Source organism: Trachemys scripta, chromosome 21, assembly GCF_013100865.1.
Source record: "Trachemys scripta elegans isolate TJP31775 chromosome 21, CAS_Tse_1.0, whole genome shotgun sequence".
Lineage (NCBI taxonomy): Eukaryota > Metazoa > Chordata > Testudines > Emydidae > Trachemys > Trachemys scripta.
Window position 1 is genome coordinate 18,509,389 of NC_048318.1, and position 8,609 is coordinate 18,517,997.

At 49.2% G+C, this 8,609-nt stretch overlaps 1 protein-coding gene across 5 annotated transcripts in view; it reads right to left on the reverse strand.

Annotated features, from left to right (window-relative positions):
• The window catches only part of BCL9L (BCL9 like), a 94,405-nt gene that overhangs the window by 21,756 nt on the left and 64,040 nt on the right, over positions 1 to 8,609 (reverse strand). Inside the window, exon 1 of one of the 5 annotated variants that reach the window (XM_034754470.1) lies at positions 6,236 to 6,256. The exons of 3 other annotated variants lie outside the window; for them this stretch is intronic. The gene's annotated coding sequence lies outside the window, so the exon portion shown is untranslated. Of the gene's footprint in view, positions 1 to 706; positions 804 to 6,235; positions 6,257 to 8,609 lie in introns of those variants that run through there. One more of the 5 variants, XM_034754468.1, reaches the window with a different exon arrangement.

Below are 8,609 nucleotides of genomic sequence, written 5' to 3' on the forward strand. Positions count from 1 at the left end.
AAAGAGAAAGCAACCAATAAACCTCCGTGCTCTACATGCCTACCCCACCAGGAGTGCCTGTGGACCTCCCCGCAAGCCTTCCAGGGTGCCCACAGCCCAAGTGCCTCCTCCCCTCCCTCCATTGAGGGTGCTTGCACCCCTTGTGCCTATCCCCCATCCCAACTGAAAGTGTCTGTACCCACACCTACCACTATAAGTAGAGTCATGTGTGGATACGAAGTTTATATTCGTATCTGCTCTGCAATCCACAAACATAGTCCATGGATATCCTCAACCCCGCAGATTTGCAGGGTTCTAACTTTTAGCAAAGCCCAGCATGCCCAGTTCAGTAGTCTTGGCACATTACACATTACTAAGGATGGACACAAAATTCTACATTCTGGGTCATCCCATGACACCACCTCTTCACCCCCCCAAAAAATAAGCTTTGCAGGCCTTTTTGCCAGGAATAATGGGATTCACACAGTAATATTTTCTAAGTTGCCTATTTAAATGCTACATTGGGGACCCAGGAGATCACAACTGTCACTATGCTGCATATCTGGCTGCGTGGATCTTCAAGGTGGCAGCAGGATAAATCAGGCCCTGACCATTTGAGCTAAAGGAGAAGCCTCCTTTGCTAGAAACAGTAGATCTATGACACACAGAGAAGCAATTCCACCAAGTAGAGGCAGGTATACAAAAACATGCAGGCATATATACCCACCAATTCAATACGGTATGAATAAAATGGGGCTATTTTCACTCAAAGCTTGTCCTCTTTTGAATGGAAGGACATCCAGCACAATTCTTCCACACTTTCAGACAGATGTGTGTGGATAAATTGGAGAAAGTCCAGAGGAGAGCAACAAAGATGATTAAAGGTCTCTAGAAAACATGCCCTACAAGGAAGGATTTGAAAAAAAAAAAAAAAAGCTTTATTTAGTCTGGAGAAGAGAAGACTGAGGGGGGGACATGATTACAGTCTTCAAGTAGGTAACAGGTTGTTATAAAGAGCAGGGTGATAGATTGTTCTCCTTAACCACTGAGGACAGGACAAGAAGCAATGGGTTTAAATTGCACCAAGGGAGATTTAGGTTAGACTTTAGGAAAAACTTTCTGTCAGGGTAGTTAAGCACTGTAACAAGTTACCTAGGGAGGCTGTGCAATCTCCGTCTTTGGAGGTTTTTAAGAGCAGGTTAGACAAACTCCTGTCAGGGATGGTCTAGATAATACTTAGTCCTGCCTTAGTGCAGAGACCTGGACTAGAGGACCTATCGAGATCCCTTCCAGTCCTACGTTTCTAAGATTTTGCAAGTGTTTCCCAGAGTACAGAACAAATTTGTACAGTGAACAGAAATACAGAGCCCTCAGGGCCTTAGCACCCCAAATCCTACTGCCCATTTCTCAGCCAGCCCCAGTTGTTGCTAGTACTGAAAGAGCCTTTCCAGTGCTTTGCAAAACACACGAGACATGATGCCTACCAGTCAGCATGTGGTTCAACCAGATGGACAAGAGGTAACAACCCAGCCTACTGAGGGGAGGGATGCAGTGGGGGAGAAATCCAGGGAGGGCAGAGAGAGCAGGAGGTGAGAGGGGGCTGTTCTGAGCAGGAATTAACGAACAAGGCTGAGGGAAGGAGGCAGTGGGATGGATGGAGGAGTGGGGGGCAGAGGGACAAGAGAGAGGCAGAAGTGGGAGCAGGCAGAGGAACCAGCCAGCCAAGCAACAATCACTGCTCTTGTAGGGGGCAAAGCGGTAGCTTTAGCACCCGCTACAATGGCCTGAGACAGGAATGCTTGATGGATGGGAAAAGCTCCATACCAACCAGAACTTCCAGCTGGATGTTGTGGTGCAGCATGGGGCTGCCAGGGATAATGGGGTGAGGTCTTCACCACACCAGACCTTGGGCACAGTTCTCTAGATAGCCCCCCACAGGGTGCTTAGAGGGAAGACGGGAGCAAAGGGCACATATGGGAGGCTGGGGAGCAGCAGGTGTGTGTGTGTGTGGTTTGTTCAGGAAATGCAGATTCAGCCTTTATTCAGCATCTATTTGACTTAACACAGGACTCTTCCACCCATATCCTCATCCCGTCCCTGGAGCTCTCCCGTGTCTCTGCCCTGGGTGCTGGGATAAGGAGTCTTGCGGTGACTGGAATGAGATGCCAGGTATTTGCTGGGTCCATTATCTGCTCTGGGGAGCCATGGAGCACCACTCACAATTCATGGGCTGCCTAGGCAGCTGCAGCCTGCATCCCTCATGGCTTGTCATTGTTCCCTGCATGCAACAAACAACGGCTCACTTTAGCAGGGAGCAATAACCCCAATGAGGCCAGAGTAAATGCAGTACCACAATGGGAGGAGAGGAAGAGGCAAGTGCACTCAGAGTCACCCAGGCAGAGACAGGGGAAGCAAGTGAAAGGGAGTGGTGTCTTCCCGTGCTCCTGACAAACCACCAGCAGTGTGAGATGGCTCCTGCACTTGAGAAAGGAACAGGGCAAAGTGTATCCAAACTCTCCATGAGAAGTACCCTGCATACTGTGCCAGGATCTTCCAGAGACACACCCCATGTCCCTCTGCTATGTTGGCCCTAAAGATACAGACACTCCCCTTCACTCCGTTTTTACTTCCTTGAGGGAGCCTCCAGCCATCTGTTCGTGGAAGCTGCTGTGGTGTTCTCTGCTTGTTCAGCTCTGTTAAACTCTCTACCCTGCCCACAAAGGAGCCTCCTCCCGTGCATAGGCAAAGAGATCACCCCACCACACCACACACAGGGTACCAGCCCTTCTGCCTGGGCTCTGCTGCATGATGCCGGGCTGCCCTACCCATACGCTGAATACAGCTATTTCTGCCAGCCAGGGACCAGAAGCGGTGGGCACCAACCCAAACCCCAGGGCTCTAAATAGAACTGAATCAGCTCAGCAGTGGGATGGATGCCCTTTCTGACCTGCTCAGAGTGGACCTGGGGACACGCAATGGGGAAAAGCCAAGTCTCACTCCACTGCAGCAGGATGTTGGACCTTGAACAAGATGCAGCAAAGCAGCCAGTCTGCCTGCTGCAGATCTGTGCTGTCCAAGAGACAGGAACAGCCTCGGGGTCAGGTCAGCCAGGACCCAAACTCAGGCAACCTGCCACCAGTTCCCCCATAACCCCTGCAAGTCCTGTCAGTTTTGTGCCTCAGTTTCCCCATCTGTAAAATGTGGGATGATAGCACCTGCCTTACCAATGGGTGTGAGACCAAACCAGATGGGACTCAGAGGCCTGCAAGTGCAGTGCTGCCACACAGCCTGCCCAAGCATTTCTAGTTAGTGAAGTGAGATCCCTCCTGCACCATTTGGCCTATCACTGCTTCCTAACTAGCAAGTCATTAGTGGCTCCCTCCTCCTCCTTATCCCCACACACCTAGCAGAGGGCTCTGCTTTAGCCTAGAGGAAGATGGTGAGCCATGGTGCTGATTAATTTTCACAGCACATAAGGGAGTAGCTAGCCCTTTAAGTGTCAGCCAGTCTCGCTTGCTTGCTCTCTCTCTCTAGGGACCTATTAATAGCAGCTGGAAAGATCACATCACTCTCTGGATATTTATACCCCTCATTCCACACTAGGAGAGATTTATGTCAGTGCTGCTGTCCCAGTGCCTGGCCAATTGCTCTATCTAACTGCTTGCCGGGGGAGGGGAGCAGAACAGGGAAGGAGACACTGGGAGGATGAGCGAAGAGGAGGAGAAGGTCCATATGGTGCAAACTGCAGCATTAAGCACACAGGCTGCCTGCAGGGAGCCCTCAGCCCCTCTGGAAGCTGCTATTGCTGCCAGACGGCATTCCAGAAAGCAAGGCATTCCAGAAAGCAAGCCCTGCAGCAGTTCCTGCTGCTGGTGGCCTGGAGCCTTTGCCTACTGCTGAGAGATCCCAGAAAGCCAGCAGTCTATGCAGCACATTACACTAGAGCCCTGAGGGTCACACACTTGACTTGAGGCTGTGGCTCCACTGGCAGGCAGAGAGATGATGCCATCCTTCCTCTCAGTAGCCATCCCCTTGTGCACAGCATGCAGGATGCTTTGAGATCAGCAGGGTATCCAAAGTTTCACATAGACACAGCACCTCATTGAAATGGATCTCAAAGTGCTTCACCAAGTACACACCCAGCAGCACCAGGATACTGCCAGTTCAGGGAGGTGGGAGAGCACAGTACTGTATGCGTCAGTGATGGCGGGAATCATGGCCAAGGACTGGAGTGTAAACTTCTACTCCTAGGAAATGTGCCTAGGCTTGGTGACACTTAATGACCATCCAGGGCAGAGAAGAGGCCCTTGGTTTAAAGGCTGAGTTCACAAATCACACATACCCACTAAGCTGCTAGTACTTTTGGGGGCGGGGGTAGGTCTGAGTCAGCCTTGCTAGAACCCAAACCCATGGGTTCTGGAGAGTCTAGGTGCTTGAGACCCACCAGCCATCCCATCCAAGCAGGCTTGAAAGTCCCTAGAGACAAGACAAGGAACACTTCAAACGGGGAGATTCTCTCATAAAAGCCCCAATGCTTGGAACATTTCCATTGTCCATGGGTGACAAAACCAGTGAGCAGACTGACTTGATCACTATGGATTCTGCTGATAGGCTCCACAGGGGCTGGGGCCTGTGCTGCCAGCTCAAGGGCACAGCTGACTAGAGAAATGCCCACTGTTCTCACTTCAGTCATTAACCCTCTGGCTGCCCCTCTGAACTGCACAGCACCAGGACAGAGTGCTCGTGGTGCAGGCAAGAGTCAGCTCTGCCAAGCACAGACAAAAGTGGGACAGAGCCGCTCGCAAAGAATGGAGACAGCACCATCCCGGTGGTTACAGGGCTTCTGTGGGTGATGCAGTGAACCTGCTATATAGACAGCCCTTTTAGCAATAATAAAATCATTAAAATAGTGAAGGGGAAAGGTAATGTTTAAATTAAAAAGTTAACAAAAACGATTTACATCCTGCATGCACAACAGAGATCCACATACCAGGCCACCCCAGAGGCACCCCAGCCAGGCACAGACAAAGACATTCCCCACAGACACTGTGTCCATATCATACTAAGACACGGAAATTGTCTGAGCAGTAGCCATAGTTTCCTTCCGAGTCTCCCACAGCTTGGACTTTGTGCTTGGAGGGGGACCTATCTGCTGTGTTTGACAGAGGAGTTAGAGAGGACTCTGTTTGCTGCTGTTTATTAGGCCATGCTGCCTTTGGGGATGGGTTCTCTCAGATCTCACTGGCATTGAGAGGCATTTGGATATGAGGTGCCCTGTAAATAAAAGTTCCCCATTGCAAGGGATTCTCCAGAGCAGAGTCCTGGTTCCTTCCAGCCCAGCTCCATTCTAGGGCAATTAGCAAAGCCCCTACCAGGCCATGCCTGGACTTGGAAAATAAGTCATATTTTAAAATGTGTTAGCTAACACATGTTAACATTAGTGTAGACTAGGATGGAACAACCCTGGGGGGCCTAGTGACCACCATTGCCAGTGAGCTGCCCCCATCTGCCTGGTGAAGCCATGGCTTCAGAAGATTTCTCTTTAGATCAGACATTTGCCTCAGTTCCCTCCCCCTTAGTTACAGAATCAGGTGAGTTTTGTGCTCATGAAAGGTTATCACCATCTCCCTGAGCCAAACACAGTGTAGATAGCCACACACAGCTCTCTGATGCCTCCTCAACCTTGACCAGCAGCCCCCTACCAATTCCAGCCCTGGGCTTCCCACACACCGCTTTGTCAGTGCCCCTTGATACCAACCAGCAGCCCCTGTTATTTCAGCCCATGGCTCCTCCCTCCCTCAACACTGCCAAACCCCAATCCTGAGTCAAGCCCCCCTGCTAATCCAGGGAGGTTCTCCTACTCACATTCTAACTAAGTCTGTCCTCCCTTAGTTTGTGAGATCCAGCAGGATTGCAGCCAGAAGTGACTGCCTGCAAGTTTTTACAGTGCCTTCGGTAGTAGCAACAGTTGCATCCTGTTGAAGATACATAGAGAGATAAGCCACTTCCCCCATCAATCTCTCTGCAGGGAGATGATGGACTTCTGGGTGAAGGGGCAGATGAGGAGTTTAGGGAAATTGCCCAGCAGATATGTTAAACATCTGGACCATGGAAAGTGCCTACATGGACCCAGGGTGACAAATGACCCAAAATATCCCTGGAAAGGACACATCAAAGAGAACGAGGCTGCACAGAAATGTGGCTACCTTGACAATTACTGACAAGACAGCAGGTTTAGCAGAAACCTTACCCTTACCTGGCAACTTTAAAGACAGCAGCAACTTTTGATTCCTAGTTGTTAAAGCAAGGAGCCAGGACTCCTGGGTTCTATTACTGGCTCTGCCACTGTCTTGTTGAGTGACCTTGACCAAGACACTTCATGTCTATGTGCCTCAGTGTCGCCATCAGTAAACGGAGATGATAACCTAGTGTGCTAAGGGATAAGTGAAGCTTAATAAATGCCTCTACAGCCTTTTGAGATGCTAAATGCAAAACATCACAGGCAAATATTTGGTTCTCTGCACACTCAAAAAGCCGCAGACCTAAATCAAAAGACCTTTAGACAGGAAAAAAAAAAAAAAGCTGGTTTCAATAAGTCTCTTGCAGTCTCAGTTTGATCGATAGAGGAGGAGGAGGAAACTCCAGGCTGAGGAGTGAACCTGACACACACTCAGTCCCGGAATTGCTAGCTGATATTTCAAGCAACTTGAAACCCTGGTGTGTTCTCGGAGGAGTTTCTGGTGAATCATGCTCCTGCTCATACTGAAAGGAGGATAACACAGATTCCTGACGCAGCCACAAGAACGCAGAGGCTCCCCCGCCCCCCATCTCCAGAAAGAGCAGGGAAGCCACCCAGCAGCCAATCCGCCTGCCCTGCTACTTCCACATTTCAGTGCAGACTGACACCACTGCAGTGCAATCCTTCAGTCACACCAGCCAGCAAGAGGGGAGCGCACGGCGCACTGACAGAGCAACAGCGAGAAAGGAAGCAGGGAAAACCAAAAAACAAGACAATTAGAGAAGGAAGGAGACTGACCATGTCAGTGACACCTCTCTACCCGTCAGCAAGGAGACACTTGGTCAAGAAGTCATAACAGGCCAGAGTAAATCTGGAGTTACATGGGCACAGGTGAAACCAGAATTGGGCTCTCCATGTGCTGTGCTGTCATGCCCCATAGAATGCAAATGCCCAATGAGTGGACACATGGAGAGATAACGAGGAGTCTGGTGGCACCTTAAAGACTAAGATTTATTTGGGCATAAACTTTTGTGGGTAAAAAAACCCACTTCTTCAGATGCACGTAAATCTGTTAGTCTTTAAGGTGCCACCAGACTCCTAGTTGTTTTTGTGGATACAGACTACCACGGATACCCCCGATACATGGAGAGATGGGGCATGACAAAGCAATGCAGCAAGCAGAAATATTCATCCCTGCCCCTCTCCTCCAGCCAGTCCTTTTGGTAACAGACAGGTTCCTACTGCAAATACCCAGTCTCTCACATGCCGCTAAACCGCCCCCATCATGCCACAAGAGGCCCTGATCTGAAGTACCTCATGGATACCCCCAAACCTTCAACCAGGAAGTCCTCACTTTGAAACGAGGGGCCCAGGACAGAGCCACTGTTTCCCACAGAAAGCCCATTAGGCACCCTTCATGGGTCAGCAAAATAAATGACCCCAAAGACTGCTCCCCACCAGACAACAGGACCCCCTGCCTACAGATCTCCGTTGGGAGCCTATTACTGGCCAATAACATCTCATATGGAAAATCCTACAGAGGTCAAGAGTAGAGATGGTCGGAATATTTTCAGTGATGTAGTTTTGTTGAAATATGCTGTTTTGTTGACACCAAAATGTTTTATTGAGACTTACTGATTTCACCAAAATTGTCAACGGGAACGTTTCTGAAGTCCAGGGCTCTCTAGTCACTTCTGACCAGAGAGAGAGACCAGAATTGAAAACTTCAGCTGTTCTGACACAATTTCTTTTGATGAAAACATTCAAAATGTTTTGTTTCCATTCCAATGTGGAACAAAAGCAAATGTCAAAACCTTGAAAGTTGTCACAAAATGAAATGGTCATTCTCCAGCCAGCTCTAGCTAAGAGACAATGATAGGCACTGCCAGCACAAAGCAGGCATATAAACAAGACCAGCATTGTGTCTCTAACAGAGAACACCAGAAACCTCACAATAGAGGAGTATGGACTATCCCAGCCATAGGGGAAGAGTTTTCTCACCCCCTACCTCCAAAGTTAGTGGCCACTTTTTTGAAGCACAAGGGTTTATATCACTGCTAAAATCAAATGCAATCCAAGCCAATACTATGGACATTCTTGTTATCCACATAAATGTCAAACATTCTTGAACCCTGCAGAGCTCTTGGCTTCAATGCACCATGTGGCAGTGAGTTCCACAGACTGATTGCGTGCTGTGTAAAAAAGTGCATCAGTTTTAAATGTGCTACCTTATCAGTAAAAGAACAGGAGTATTTGTGGCACCTTAGAGACTAACAAACGTATTAGAGCATAAGCTTTCGTGGGCTACAGCCCACTTGCATCCGAAGAAGTGGGCTGTAGCCCACGAAAGCTTATGCTCTAATACGTTTGTTAGTCTCTAAGGTGCCACAAA